Below are 14,589 nucleotides of genomic sequence, written 5' to 3'. Positions count from 1 at the left end.
TGAAATGGTAATAAGTACATATCTTTCAATAATCACCCTAAAAGTAAATGGAATGAATGCACCAATCAAAAGACACAGAGTAATAGAATGGATAAAAAAGACCCATCTATATGCTGCTTACAAGAGACTCACCTCAAACCCAAAGACATACACAGACTAAAAGTTAAGGGATGCAAAAAGATATTTCATGCAAACAAAAGGGAGAAGAAAACAGGTGTTGCAGTACTAGTACATACAAAATAGACTTCAAAACAAAGAAAGTCACAAGAGATAAAGAAGAACATTACATAATGATAAAGGGGGCAGTCCAACAAGAGGATATAACCATCATAAATATATATGCACCCAATACAGGAGCACCAGCATATGTGTAACAAATACTAACAGAATTAAAGGAGGAAATAGAATGCAATGCATTCATTTTAGGAGACTTCAACACACCACTCAGTCCAAAGGACAGATCCACCAGACAGAAAATAAGTAAGGACACAGAGCCACTGAACAACACACTAAAACACATGGACCTAACAGACATTCACAGAACTCTACACCTAAAAGCAGCAGGATACACATTCTTCTCAAGTACACAAAAAATATTCCAGAAAGACCATATAATAGGCAACAGAAAGAACCTCAGTAAATACAGCAAGATTGAAATTCTACCAACCAATTTCTCAGACCACAAAGATATAAAACTAGGAATAAACTGCACAAAGAAAACAAAAAGGCTCACAAACACATGAAGGCTTAAAAACATGCTCCTAAATAATCAATGGATCAATGACCAAACTAAAACAGAGATCATCCAATATATGGAGATAAATGACAAGAACAGCACAAAGCCCCAGATACTGTGGGATGCAGCAAAGATAGTTCTAAGAGGAAAGTACATTGCAATCCAGGCCTATTTCAAAAAGGAAGAACAATCCCAAATGAATAGTTTAAAGTCACAATTATTGAAATTGGAAAAAGAAGAACAAATGAGGCCCAAAGTCAGCAGAAGGAGAAACATAATAAAGATCAGAGAAGAAATAAATAAAACTGAGAAGAATAATGCCATAGAAAAGATCAATGAAACCAAGAGCTGGTTCTCTCAGAAAATAAAAACTATAAACCTCTAGCCAGACTTATTAAGAGAAAAAGAGAATCTACACACATAAACAGAATCAGAAATGAGAAAGGAAACATCACAACAGACTCCACAGAAATACAAAGAATTATTAGAGAATACCATGAAAATCTATATGCTAAAAAGCTGGATAACCTAGAAGAAATGGACAATTTCCTAGAAAAATACAACCTTCCAAGACTGACCAAGGAAGAAACAGAAAATCTAAACAGACCAATTACCAGCAATGAAATTGAATCGGTAATCAAAAAACTACCCAAAAACAAATCGCCCGAGCCAGATGGATTCACCACTGAATTTTACCAGACTTATAGAGAAGACATAATACACATTCTCCTTAAAGTTTTCCAAAAAATAGAAGAGGAGGGAATACCTCCAAATGCATTCTATGAAGCCAGCATCACTCTAATACCAAAAACTAGGCAAAGACCCCACTAAAAATGAAAATCACAGATCAATATCCCTGATGAACATAGATGCAAAAATACTCAGCAAAATATTAGCAACCAAATTCAAGAATACATCAAGAGGATGATCATACACCATGATCAAGTGGGATTCATCTCAGGGATGCAAGGATGGTACAACATTCAAAAATCCATCAACATCATTCACTACATCAACAAAAAGAAGGACAAAAACCACATGATCATCTCCATAGATGCTGAAAAAGCATTCGACAAAATTCAACATCCATTCATGATAAAAACACTTAACAAAATGAGCATAGAGGGGAAGTACCTTAACATAATAAAAGCAATATATGACAAACCCACAGCCAATGTTATCCTTAACAGTGAGAAGCTGAAAGCTTTTCACCAAAGATTGGGAACAAGACAGGGATGCCCACTCTCCCCACTGTTATTCAGCATAGTACTGGAGGTCCTAGCAATGGCAATCAGACAAAACAAAGAAATACAAGGCATCCAGATTGGTAAAGAAGAAGTCAAACTGTCACTACTTGCAGATAACATGATATTGTACATAAGAAACCCTAAAGACTCCACCACAAAACAGCTAGAACCAATATCTGAATTCAGCAAAGTTGCAGGATACAAATACACGAAATTTGTTGTACTCCCATACACTAATCATGAGCTAGCAGAAAGAGAAATGAGGAAAACAATTCCATTCACAACTGCATCAAAAAGAATAAAATACCTAGGAAGAAACCTAACCAAGGAAGGGAAAGTCCTATACCCTGAAAACTACAAGACCCTCCTAAGAGAAATTAAAGACACTAACAAATGAAAATTCATCCCATTCTCTAGTAAGAATTAATACTGTCAAAATGAACATCCTGCCTAAAGCAATCTACAGCTTCAATGCAATCCCTATCAAAATACCAACAGTATTCATCAACTAACTGGAACAAATAGTTCTAAAATTCATATGGAACCACAAAAGATCCCAAATAGCTAAAACAATCCTGAGAAGGAAGAATAAAGGAGGGGGCATCTCACTTCACAACTTCAAGCTCTACTGCAAAGTCACAGTAATCAAGACAATTTGGTACTGGCACAAGAACAGAGCCACAGACCAGTGGAACAGAATAGAGTCTCCTGATATTAAGCCAAAGATATATGGTCAATTAATTTATGAAACAGGAGCCATGGACATACAATGGGGAAATGACAGCCTCTTAAACAGCTGGTGTTGGCAAAACTGGACAGCTACATGTAAGAGAATGAAACTGGATCATTGTCTAAGCACATACACAAAAGTAAATTTGAAGTGGGGCAAAGACCTGAATGTAAGTCATGAAATCATAAAACTCTTAGAAAAAAAACATAGGCAAAAATCTCTTGGACATAAACATGAGCAACTTCTTCATGAACATATCCCCCTGGGCAAGGGAAACAAAAGGAAAGATGAACAAGTGGGACTATATCAAGCTGAAAAGCTTCTGTACAGCAGAGGACATCATCAAAAGAAGAAAAAGGTATCCCACAGTATGGGAGAATATATTCATAAATGATAGCTCCGATAAAGAGTTGACATCCAAAATATATAAAGAGCTCACACACCTCAACAAACAAAAAGCAAATAATCCAATTAAAAAATGGGCAGAGGAGCTGAATAGACAGTTCTCTAATGAAGAAATTCAGATGGCAAACAGACACATGAAAACATGCTCCACAACGCTTGTCATCAGAGAAATGCAAATTAAAACCACAATGAGATATCACTTCACACCAGTAAGGATCACCATCATCAAAAAGACAAACAACAACAAATGTTGGTGAGGTCGTGGAGAAAGGGGAACCCTCCTACACTGCTGGTGGGAGTGTAAATTTGTTCAACCATTGTGGAAAGCAGTATGGAGGTTCCTCAAAATGCTCAAAATAGAAATACCATTTGACCCAGGAATTCCATTTCTAGGAATTTACCCTAAGAATACAGCAGCTCAATTTGAAAAAGACAGATGAACCCCTATGTTTATTGCAACACTGTTTACAATGGCCAAGAAATGGAAGCAACCTAAGTGTCCATCAGTAGATGAATGGATAAAGAAGATGTGGTACATATACACAATGGAATATTATTCAGCCATAAGAAGAAAACAAATCCTACCATTTGCAACAAGATGAATGGAGCTAGAGTGTATTATGCTCAGTAAAATAAGCCGGGTGGAGAAAGACAAGTAGGAAGTGATTTCACTCATATGTGGAGTATAGAAACAAAAAAGAACTGAAGTAACAAAACAGCAGTAGACTCACAGTACCCAAGAATGGACTAACAGTTACCAAAGGGAAAGGGACTGGGAAGGATGGGTAAGAAGGGAGGGATAAGGGGGTGGGGAAGAAAGGGGGCATTAGATTAGCATGTATAATGTGGGGGGAGCTTGGAGTGTACACATACAAGTAGTGACTCTGCAGCATGTTACTAAGCAAATTAACAGTGACTTTTATGGGGTTTGTGGGGGGGGTTGGTGGAGGGGGGAGTCTAGTAAACATAATGTTCCTCATGTAATTGTAAATTAATGATATGAAAAAAAAGCTACTGATACCTTCTAGTACTGGTAGACAGATTTTCAAGTTGGGTTGAAGTCTTCCATACAACTAACAAACAAGCTCAGACAGTCTCCACCATTTTGTTATCAGAAATCATCCCCGTTTTGGAGTACCTACTTCCTTACAATCAGACAATGGCTCTGAATTTATCTCCCAAGTTTCCCAGACTACTGCTAAAGCTCTTAATATACCCTGGCATTACCATATCCCATATACCACCCACAATCCTCAGGTAAGGTGGAGAGAACAAGAGAACAAACCAAACTCTTAAATCCATCCTTACAAAACTATCCATAGAACTCCATTTCGACTGGACAAAGCTTCTACCTTTAGTTCTGCTCTGACTCCAAGTTCTACCCAAAAAGCCCACCTCATGTTCTCCTTTCAAGCTCATGTATGGCCACCCTATCCTTCCACCAGATCTTAACTCTGACACCCCGACTCTTCCTTCTTATCTACTCCACTACTCCAACACCTCCACTCCATACTGTGGTCCCATGCTGACCTCTACACACCAAGACCTCATGACCCTCCCTCTCCTACTTTTTATCAACCCAGAGATTCAGTCCTCCTCTCTCCTCCTAGCCAGGTACCATCACCCCTAACTCCAAAATGGCAGGGACCCTATCAAGTGGTCCTATCCATTCCTACTACAGTCAAACTTACAAAATTTCCTCACTGGATCCAAACTCCCATATAAAACCCTTTATCTCATCCTCTCCCCCTTCCTCTGAATCTCCCACAGATTCCTACTCCTCCATCCCAACAGGACCACTTACAACTTCAACTCCACAGAGTACAAACCCTTTAGTAATCTCTACAACACAAACAGGACCTCCCTGAATCCAGTTTTCACCTCAGCCTACATCTCTTCTGGCCATCCCGAACACCACACCCACGAAAATACAAAAGGATAAGTACAACACCTATATAATTTTACTCATTTCCTGAGCTCAAACTTGTATAACTTTGCTCATTTCCCAGCCATCTTCTTAGAACTTCCCCAATACTCACCCTCTACCCCCTTACATATAATAATTCAAGACTTATGGCTGCAGGGAACCCTTTCAGACTTCTCCCCAAATGAAATCACTACCTTTTCCTCATGCATTCTCTTACTTCAAGTCTTATTCTCTTAATAACACTCACTCACTCAACCTCTAGCCCTATGGCTCAATCAATCCCACATATCTCAATCAATCTCTCACACAGTCCAAATCATCCAAACCTTTAATGGAACTATCCAACCCCCTTGCTGGGTCTGTCTTCAGCTTTCTTGGTTATCAGACTCAGCAACCCCTGTTCCCTTAACAGCCTGTATCAATACCTCAGGAAGACTTCACTTCACTGAAACAGCTAACCCCAGAGGCACAGCCCTAGCTGAGGAATCTGACATCAGAAAACTGGGAGCACTAAAAAGCATTAGACAAACCTTGAAAGCCCACCAACTTCCCCAAAGAGCCATTATCGGCCCATCCCAAAGTAAACTTCATATGGTCCGTCCTGCCCCCCTGCCCCCCTATGTATTTCTCAAGCCCAGCAAGACCACTGTATTCCAGTAGGCTCTCTAGATCCTTCCCTCTGCAAACACACCCTCCTACCCCTTCCACCATCAAACCACTGCAATACTAACCATCTGGGACCTCTCTTAAGAGTCCCTGGATATCACTCTTTCCAAAGCAGTCTAAATGCCACCACATCCCAATATTGCCAAGACGGGGGAAAAGATCCCATAAATGACATTCCCTTAGCCCATGGGGGAAACCAAGAATGCAAACAACTCGACATACCCAAAGGTAGCCTCTTCTTAAACTTAAAATATGCAGCTCTCAGCCAAGATACAACCAGCCTCACCTCTATCCCCTCTAACAGTTGCAGCATTAAGCTCCTCTTTTCAAATGTGGCATAAATTTCAGGCAGTCCAACATTTACTCCCCAAACTACCCTCAGATCTCCTCCTCTTATCCTACTTTGACCACATAGGATGTCTATCCTTGGAAACAGGCATCTTTTAGGTATGCAGAGATAAAGCATATGTCTGCTTGCCAATGAACTTGACTGGGACTTGTACTTGTCTCCTTACTCCCACCCTTTCCTTAGCCACACCTGACCTACCCATTCCTGTCTCCCCTATAACCCACATCAGAGCATGCCGTGCTGTACAATTAGTTCCCCTAATTGCTACTCTAGGAATAATCAGGGGTACCAGAACAGGAATTAGAGCTCTAGTAATATCCCTTTCAGAATTCGCTAAACTATCAAGGGAACTCACAAAAGGGCTAAAAGAAGTCTCTAGCCAATTAGAATACCTACAAGATCAAATAGACTCTCTAGCCTCAGTTGTTCTCCAGAATCGCAGAGGTCTAGACCTCCTTATAGCTGTGCAAGGCGGCATATGTGCCCTACTCCAAGAACAATGCTGCTTCTACACCAACAAATCTGGTCTTGTCCAGGATGGCGCAAAACGCCTCCGCAAACAAGCCTCCAAACTTCTAGAAAACTCCCCTAACAATCCGTTCCCTTACCCCTTCAATTGGCTCTGCCCCTCCTAGCCCCTATTACCTTTATTATATTATTCTCCTTTTCCTTCCCTGCTTCATTAAACTATTCCAAAAATTCATTCAAAATCAAATTTCAAAAATTTCTAACCATACTGTCAACCATTTACTCCTCCAGGGCTATCAAGGCCTTCTCACAAAGGATAATGAAACTAGCTATGATGACATCATGAATCATCTCAAGATCCCCTCCCTTCCCCAACTCTACAGCAATGGCCTTGCCAACCCCAGAATCTGTGCCCCCTTCCAGCAGGAAGTAGCTAGTGAATGAGATTCTATGCCCAGTTCCCCAGAGGCCCTATTAAGAAAAGAAAAAGAAGAGAATGAAGGCAAGTTCAGGCACACTAAGTCCCCCACCCCTTAAGGTCCAATCACCAATGGTCAGATGATAGCCCCACCCCTTAAGATCCAATCACCAATGGCCAGATGGTCACACCACCCTTTAAGAGCCAATCACCAACACAGAACACACCCTACCCATACTCCTTAAAAATGCACTTCCTCACCCACCAGCTGATGCTCTCCACCTAGAGATAGCCATTAAAATCTCTTGCATGGGTCTGTGCCTCCCTGAGTTATTCAGGGTAGGGAAGGTCACGGCAAAATACCCTTTCAAATAGTATAAGTCTGTCAAACCACAGAATATTTATACAGTTCATAGCTTAGTTTTCACTAGAAATTAAGGTTTCTAAGGGTTAATAATTCTAATTTATATATGTAAAGCTACCGGAAATAATAAAGGGAAACTTCTTCATATGCAAGGGAAGTAAAATGTGTATTTTTGATAAAGGAAGGTATGAGGAATGGAGATGCATTTTTTGAGATAAAAGTAAGTTATAGAAAGTTCATGGAGTCTTTGGAAAGGAATTTTATGTGTGCTCAGGACTAACACTGGAATAAATCAATTTTAATACAAAAAGAACTGGTATAAAATTAGAAATTTGTTTTCTCTCTGTTGAAAGGGCAAAGTTCCTTTTTTATGGACTTTTGGTGTACTGTGATAACAGATTGTGAAAGTTTCTTTGTCTTTTATGTGATCTGCCTAAAAAGCAAAGTTTTGTGCTTTGCCAAAATGATATCTTCTGTAAGCTCTCTTTATCAGGTTTTTGATTACTTAGGAAAACTGAATCATAATATTAGCAGAACTATGTTTTGCTAAGAGATAATTAAGTATTAAGTTTCATAATGATGGTAACATGTCAAAATTCATCAAGCTGTAGACTAAGATATATGTAGTTTATTGTATATTAAAAAAAGACATTGACATTAGGAAATGGCACACATTCAGGAACAGATGAAGGTGTGTAAGTCCAGGAAAAGGAAATCCCAGGGCAAAATACCTCTAAAAACCGAGATAAGTCAAAGGGAGAAATAAAGTTTAAATCTGTTTATTGCTTACAAACTGCAGTCTGGGGCTGGCTCTCTTTCCTGCTCCAGCAGCCACAAAACCAGCCCTCCCTCTCACCTCTCAGGTACAGATAAGTCCAGGCAATTATCCATTGATACGGAGATGAACTTCTCTCCACCCCTGAGGAATGATGCAAATGCACCAAAACCATATTTCTCTCCACCCTTGAGCGCCTGTTGATATGAAGTGTACTAAAGCCAGGGGAGATATTCTGGAAACATTACCATTTAACCCACACAAAAAAATACTAGAAAGATGAAGTAACTTACCCAAAGTCCCCACATCATTTAGTGATGGTTAAAAACCTGCTCTGTTTGAACTTTTAACTCCTCACATTTTTGGGAAATAAGTCCCAGAATATAAATGTGTGTATTTCAGCTTAAGTTTTCAAACATCCACAACTGAGCTATGCAGTTGTAATTTTCTTTTATATTTTTAATATAAAAATTGAGGCAGGCAGGGATTGAATTAAGAGTGACTACATTTTGGAATGAGCCTCTATCTTGAGACATGTACCTAACCTGAAAACATTAGAGTGGCATCTGATCAAGCATAAGTTTTCGGTTGACTTGAACTGTGACTATGAATGGCACCTGATTAAGCACAAGTTTTAGGTTAACTTACTTGTGATGATTTATTAAATTCTTTTTCTTTTAAGGCTTTTGGTCTAGGGCATCAAAAGCAACCTATGACATATAGACTGTGAGATTATAAACTAATGTCTCTTAAACATCAAAGTAATGCCTCACCCTGAGATATATTGACATGAAAGCATCAATCATTGTCATATCTCCAAACCTCTGGATCTTCAAAGCCTTTATAAATGCCACACTATCCCCTTTCCAGTGGGTCTGACTTCTCTTTCCATTAGCTTCCTTGTATACAAGCCATCTCTAATAAACTCTGCCATCTTTCTTTCTTTCTAGTTCAGTGTTCATTTCTATAACACTGAAACTCAAAAACCTGGTCGTTAGGGTACAATAACAGGACCACTGTGGGGAACTACAAAACTTCATTTTATTTCACACCTTGTTAAATAAATTCAGTCTGCTCCTGAATCAGAGAAATTAAGAGGGACAAACAATGGCTGTAAATTAAATGCTTCAGTGTTATGGGAAACCCACGACAGGCTCTTGTTGTTTCCCAGCTTCCTGACAAACCCAATTTTTCAATGTTTGCATTCCCTCCCCACCAGTGTACATTTCAGATGACTCAAATTATTAATAGACAATGGTGGGAAGACTTCTACAAATTGCAAAAACAGTCTTCTAGCAATATCTGGCCTGTCAGGTACATAATCCTAGAAAAACTATTTTTGTCCCCAGTGACCATAGACCCTGGTTCCTCTAAACACCTGCAGCTCAATTTCATTAAACTTCCACATTGCATAGGTTATGAATATGTTCCTGTTATTGTATTTGTGTTTCCTGGATGGGTTGAATCCTTCTACTGTTACAAGGCTGATGCCCTCATGGTGGCAAAGAAACTGTTAGAGAATGTGTTTCCCACTTGGAGGACAGCTTCCACAGTCTCCAGTGAATGAAGCACCCACTTCACTGGACAAGTTAGATAAGCCTTAATGAAAGCCGTGCAAACTTCTTGGAATTATTGCTGTCCCTATCGCTCTCCAGCATCAGGCAAGATCAAGAGAATTAGTGAGATCCTTAAACTTAAAATTTCTAAACTTACTAAACTGGTTGGATTTCCTTGGGCTAAGGCACTGCCTTTGGTCTTGCTGACTGTAGCACCCCATTCTGAAAACATAAACACACTCCACATGAGTCGGTCATTGGCAGAACAATGTCTGTTGATATTATAGCCTTTGGGTGATCCCTTATTATCTCATGGTAGTGTGACCAGCTACTGTAAGCCTCTAATATCTTATGTCAAATCTATCATCAACAGGTTTCTGGATCTGAGTTCAAAGGATCATGCTGGTCACTGTCTAGAACCTGGAACTGGGTATTCTGGAAACATTACCAGAGGAAGACAGCCCCCATACCCATTGGAAGGGACCTTAAAAAGTGCTCCTGACCACTGACATTGCTGCAAATCTAGAAGATGCTGGAGACCTGAATCAAACTGACCTGAAAGAGAAGTAGGTGAAGTATAGACTGCTTCTGCCCAAGATGATGGTTCAAGACTTTTTAGTTTAACTAGACATGGAACCCTTTTTCCCTTTCTTTTTCTTTGTTCTGGCATTGGCCTGGAAAGGCAACACCCTTCTCTGTATCTTCCATACCATTCCTAAGGGGGGTAATCACTGGAATTCATAGCAACCTTTCTGAAGGTAGGAGAAAAATCTAACTGTGCCCCAACTTTTCACAAGCAAAATAAGACATCTCACTGGCCGACTTCCCTAAATTTACATCATCAAGTTAGAAAAGACCTCCCTGGAGGCTTTCATAATTCAGGATTCACTCCTTTTAGCAGGTTCCTGCTTACCTGGTTAGGGATAAATGTACATGAAACTATGATTAGGAACTTCTCATTAAGTCTTGAAGTTAGTGCAGAATCTGCTGCTGAAGCAATGCTGATCGAACAAAGAGCCTTGGCCTCGCTGGCCAAAGTGATTAATAGGATAGCCATTGGCCATTTTTTAAATTTCATTTTTTAATTATTAATTTATTTTTATTTTGGTATTAATGTACAATTACATGAGCAACATTATGGTTACTAGACTCCCCCTATAATCAAGTCCCCACCACATACCCCATTAGTCACTGTTCATCAGCGTAGTAAGATGCTATACAATCATTACTTGTCTTCTCTGTTTTATATTGCCTTCCACATGATCCCCAACCCCCCTATATTATGTGTGCTGATCATAATACCCCTTTTTCCTGCTTATCTCTCCCTTCCCACTCATCCACCCCAGTCCCTTTCTCTTTGGTAACTTTAGTCCATTCTTGGGTTCTGTAAGTAGGCTGCTGTTTTGTTCCTTGAGTTTTGCTTTGTTCTTATAATCCACAGATGAGTGAAATCATTTGATACTTTTTTTCTCCACTTAGCTTATTTCACTGAGCATAATACCCTCTAGCTCCATCCATGTTGTTGCAAATGATAGGATTTGTTTTTTTCTTATGGCTGAATAATATTCCATTGTGTATATGTACTACATCTTCTTTATCCATTCATCTACTGATGGACACTTAGGTTGCTTCCATTTCTTGGCTATTGTAAATAGTGCTGTGATAAACATAGGGGTGCATCTGTCTTTTTCAGACTGGGATGCTGCATTCTTAGGGTAAATTCCTAGAAGTGGAATTCCTGGATCAAATGGTATTTCTATTTTGAGCATTCTGAGGAACCTCCATACTGCTTTCCACAATGGTTGAACTAATTTACATTCCCACCAGCAGTGTAGGAGGATTCCCTTTTCTCCACATCCCACCAACATTTGTTTTGTTTATCTTTTGGATGGTGGCCATCTTAACTCGTGTGAGGTGATATCTCATTGTGGTTTTAATTTACATTTCTCTGATGATTAGCAATGTGGAGCATCTTTTCATGTGTCTGTTGTCCACTTGAATTTCTTCTTTGAAGATGTGTCTGTTCAGACCCTCTGCCCATTTTTTAATTGGATTATTTGCTTTTTGTTTGTTGAGGTGAGTGAGCTCTTTATATATTTTGGATGTCAACCCCTTGTCGAATATGTCATTTATGAATATATTCTCCCATACTGTAGGATGTCCTTTTGTTCTACTGATGGTGTCCTTTGCTGTACAGAAGCTTTTTAGTTTGATATAGACCCACTTGTTCATTTTTGCTTTTGTTTCCCTTTCCTGGGGAGATATGTTCATGAAGATTTATGAACAAAACACTCATGTTTATGTCCAAGAGATTTTGCCTATGTTTTTTCCTAAGAGTTTTATGGTTTTATGACTTACATTTAGATCTTTGATCCATTTTGAGTTTACTTTTGTGTATGGGGTTAGACAATGATCCAGTTTCATTCTCTTACATGTAGCTGTCCAGTTTTGCCAACACCAGCTGTCATTCCCCCATTGTATATCCATGGCTCCTTTATCATATATTAATTGACCATATATACTTGGCTTAATATCTGGGCTCTCTAGTCTGTTCCATTGGTCTATGGTTCTTTTCTTGTGCCAGTACCAAATTGTCTTGATTACTGTGGCTTTGTAGTAGAGCTTGAAGTCCAGGAGCATAATTCCCCCCACTTTATTCTTCCTTCTCAGGATTGCTTTGGCTATTTGGGATCTTTTGTGGTTCCATATGAATTTTAGAACTATTTGCTCTAGTTCATTGAAGAATGTTGTTGGTATTTTGAAAGGTATTTCATTGAATCTGTAGATTGCTTTAGGCAGGGTGGCCATTTTGATAATATAAGTCTTCCTATCCATGAGCACAGGATGTGTTTCCATTTATTGGTTTCTTCTTTAATTTCTCTAATGAGTGTCTTATGGTTTTCAGAGTAGAAGTCTTTCACTTCCTTGGTTAGGTTTATTCATAGGTATTTTGTTCTTTTTGATGAAATTGTGAATGGAATTGTTTTCCTGATTTCTCCTTCTGCTAGTTCTTCATTAGTGTATAAGAATGCAACACATTTCTGTATATTGATTTTGTATTCTGCAACATTGCTGAATTCAGACATTAGATCTAGTAGTTTTGGAGTGGATTCTTTGAGTTTTTTTTATGTACAATATAATGTCATCTGCAAACAGGGACAGTTTGAATTCTTCCTTACCAATATGCATGCCTTTTATTTCTTGGTTTTGTCTGATTGCCATGACTAGGACCTCTAGAACTATGTTGAAAAGAAGTGGGGAGAGGGGCATCCTTGAGATCTTAAAGGAAATGTTTTCAGCTTCTCACTGTTAAGTATGATGTTGGATGTGGGTTTGTCATATATGGCCTTTATTATGTTGAGGTACTTGTCCTCTATACCCATTTTGTTGAGAGTTTTCTTCCTATTGTTTGCATGAAATATCTTTTTCCATCCCTTGACTTTTAGTCTGTGTATGTCTTTGAGTTTGAGGTGAGTCTCTTGTAAGCAGCATGTAGATGCATCTTGCTTTTTTATCCATTCTGCTACTCTGTGTCTTTTGATTGGTGCATTCAGGGTGATTTTTTTTTTTTTTACATTTAGGGTGATTATTGAAAGATATGTACTGATTGCCATTGCAGGCTTTGGATGCATGGTTACCAAAGGTTCAAGTGTTGCTTCTTTACTATCTTGCCATCTAACTTAACTCTCTTATTAAGCTATTATAAACACAGTCTGATGATTCTTTATTTCTCTCCCTTCTTATTCCTCCTCCTCCATTCTTTATATGTTATGTGTTTTATTATGTACTCTTTTGTGTTTCCTTTGACTGCTTTTGGGAGTAGTTGATTTTATTTTTTGCCTTTAGTTAGTATTTAGTTGGTCTGCTTTCTTTGTTGTGATTTTATTTTCTCTGGTGGCATCTATTTAGCCTTAGGAGTGCTCCCATCTAGAGCAGTCCCTTTAAAATATCCTGTAGAGGTGGTTTGTGGGAGGCAAATTCCCTCAACTTTTGCTTGTCTGGGAATTGCTTATTTCTCTGTAAGTCCATCAGCATAGTTATGACCTTTATTTTGAATTCCTTTTCAGGAAGATTGGTTAAATCTATCTCCCCAGGCCCTCTCTCAGGGGTTGTCTGGGTAATTCTGGACTGGACCAAATTCTTCTGCCTTTTCATGGTGATAGGGGTAACTGTAGGCAGGTAGCACATGTGTCATCTGGGAGAACAAATTCCTTTCCAGTTTGCTGGTCACCTTGCCCTTCTCCAGTGCCTGAGTCAGTTACCGGTACTCCTGGAGCAGCCTCTGGATTAATGCCCTAAGCGGCCATGGGCAGGGGCACCGTTGGGTAGCCCAGAGCCCTGTGGGGAGTGTCAGGGGCGCTGGGTGTGCCCTCCTGTGAGAGCAGCACCCCTTTTCACCTTGCCCCGGTTTCTTCTGCCTGCGCTGGGCAACTGCATGCTGGTGGCAGCCTTTGGGTATGGCCCAGGTGGCTGCATGCTGTGAGGAGCTTCTGGGTGGCTGCTGGGAGCGCAGCTGCTCCCGGGCCTCTCCGCCACCGCCAGTTCACGCAGCCACTCTTAGGCTACTGGGCCGCTGTGTAGGGGGCCGTGCCAGCTAGAGAAACAACTGGCAGGCTGCTTATTGGTGTGAGGAGCTTCAGAGCTGTGCTGCTACCCAGGGGGTTAGGGCGCCTGGAGTTCCCTGGTATTCCCAGCTGCTGGGCTGAGTGTGCCAAGACGATTCCATCCAGCTGTGGGGCCCCTGTCCCTTTAAGACTTTCAAAAAGCACTTGTTTTTCTTTTCTCCCAGGGGAGCCGGTTGCAGGGACTCACCTGCAGATTTTGCTTTTCCATTTCTCTAATATCCAGCACACCATGCCCTGTGTGTCTGCACTCCTGGTGTAGATTACTAGAGCTGGTTGTTTAGCAGTCCTGGGCTTTCACTCCCTCCCTGCTCTGACTCTTTTCC

This window comes from Manis pentadactyla, chromosome 10 (assembly GCF_030020395.1).
Source record: "Manis pentadactyla isolate mManPen7 chromosome 10, mManPen7.hap1, whole genome shotgun sequence".
NCBI lineage: Eukaryota > Metazoa > Chordata > Mammalia > Pholidota > Manidae > Manis > Manis pentadactyla.
The sequence above is the reverse complement of the archived record's forward strand: the minus strand, read 5'-3'. Positions refer to the sequence as shown.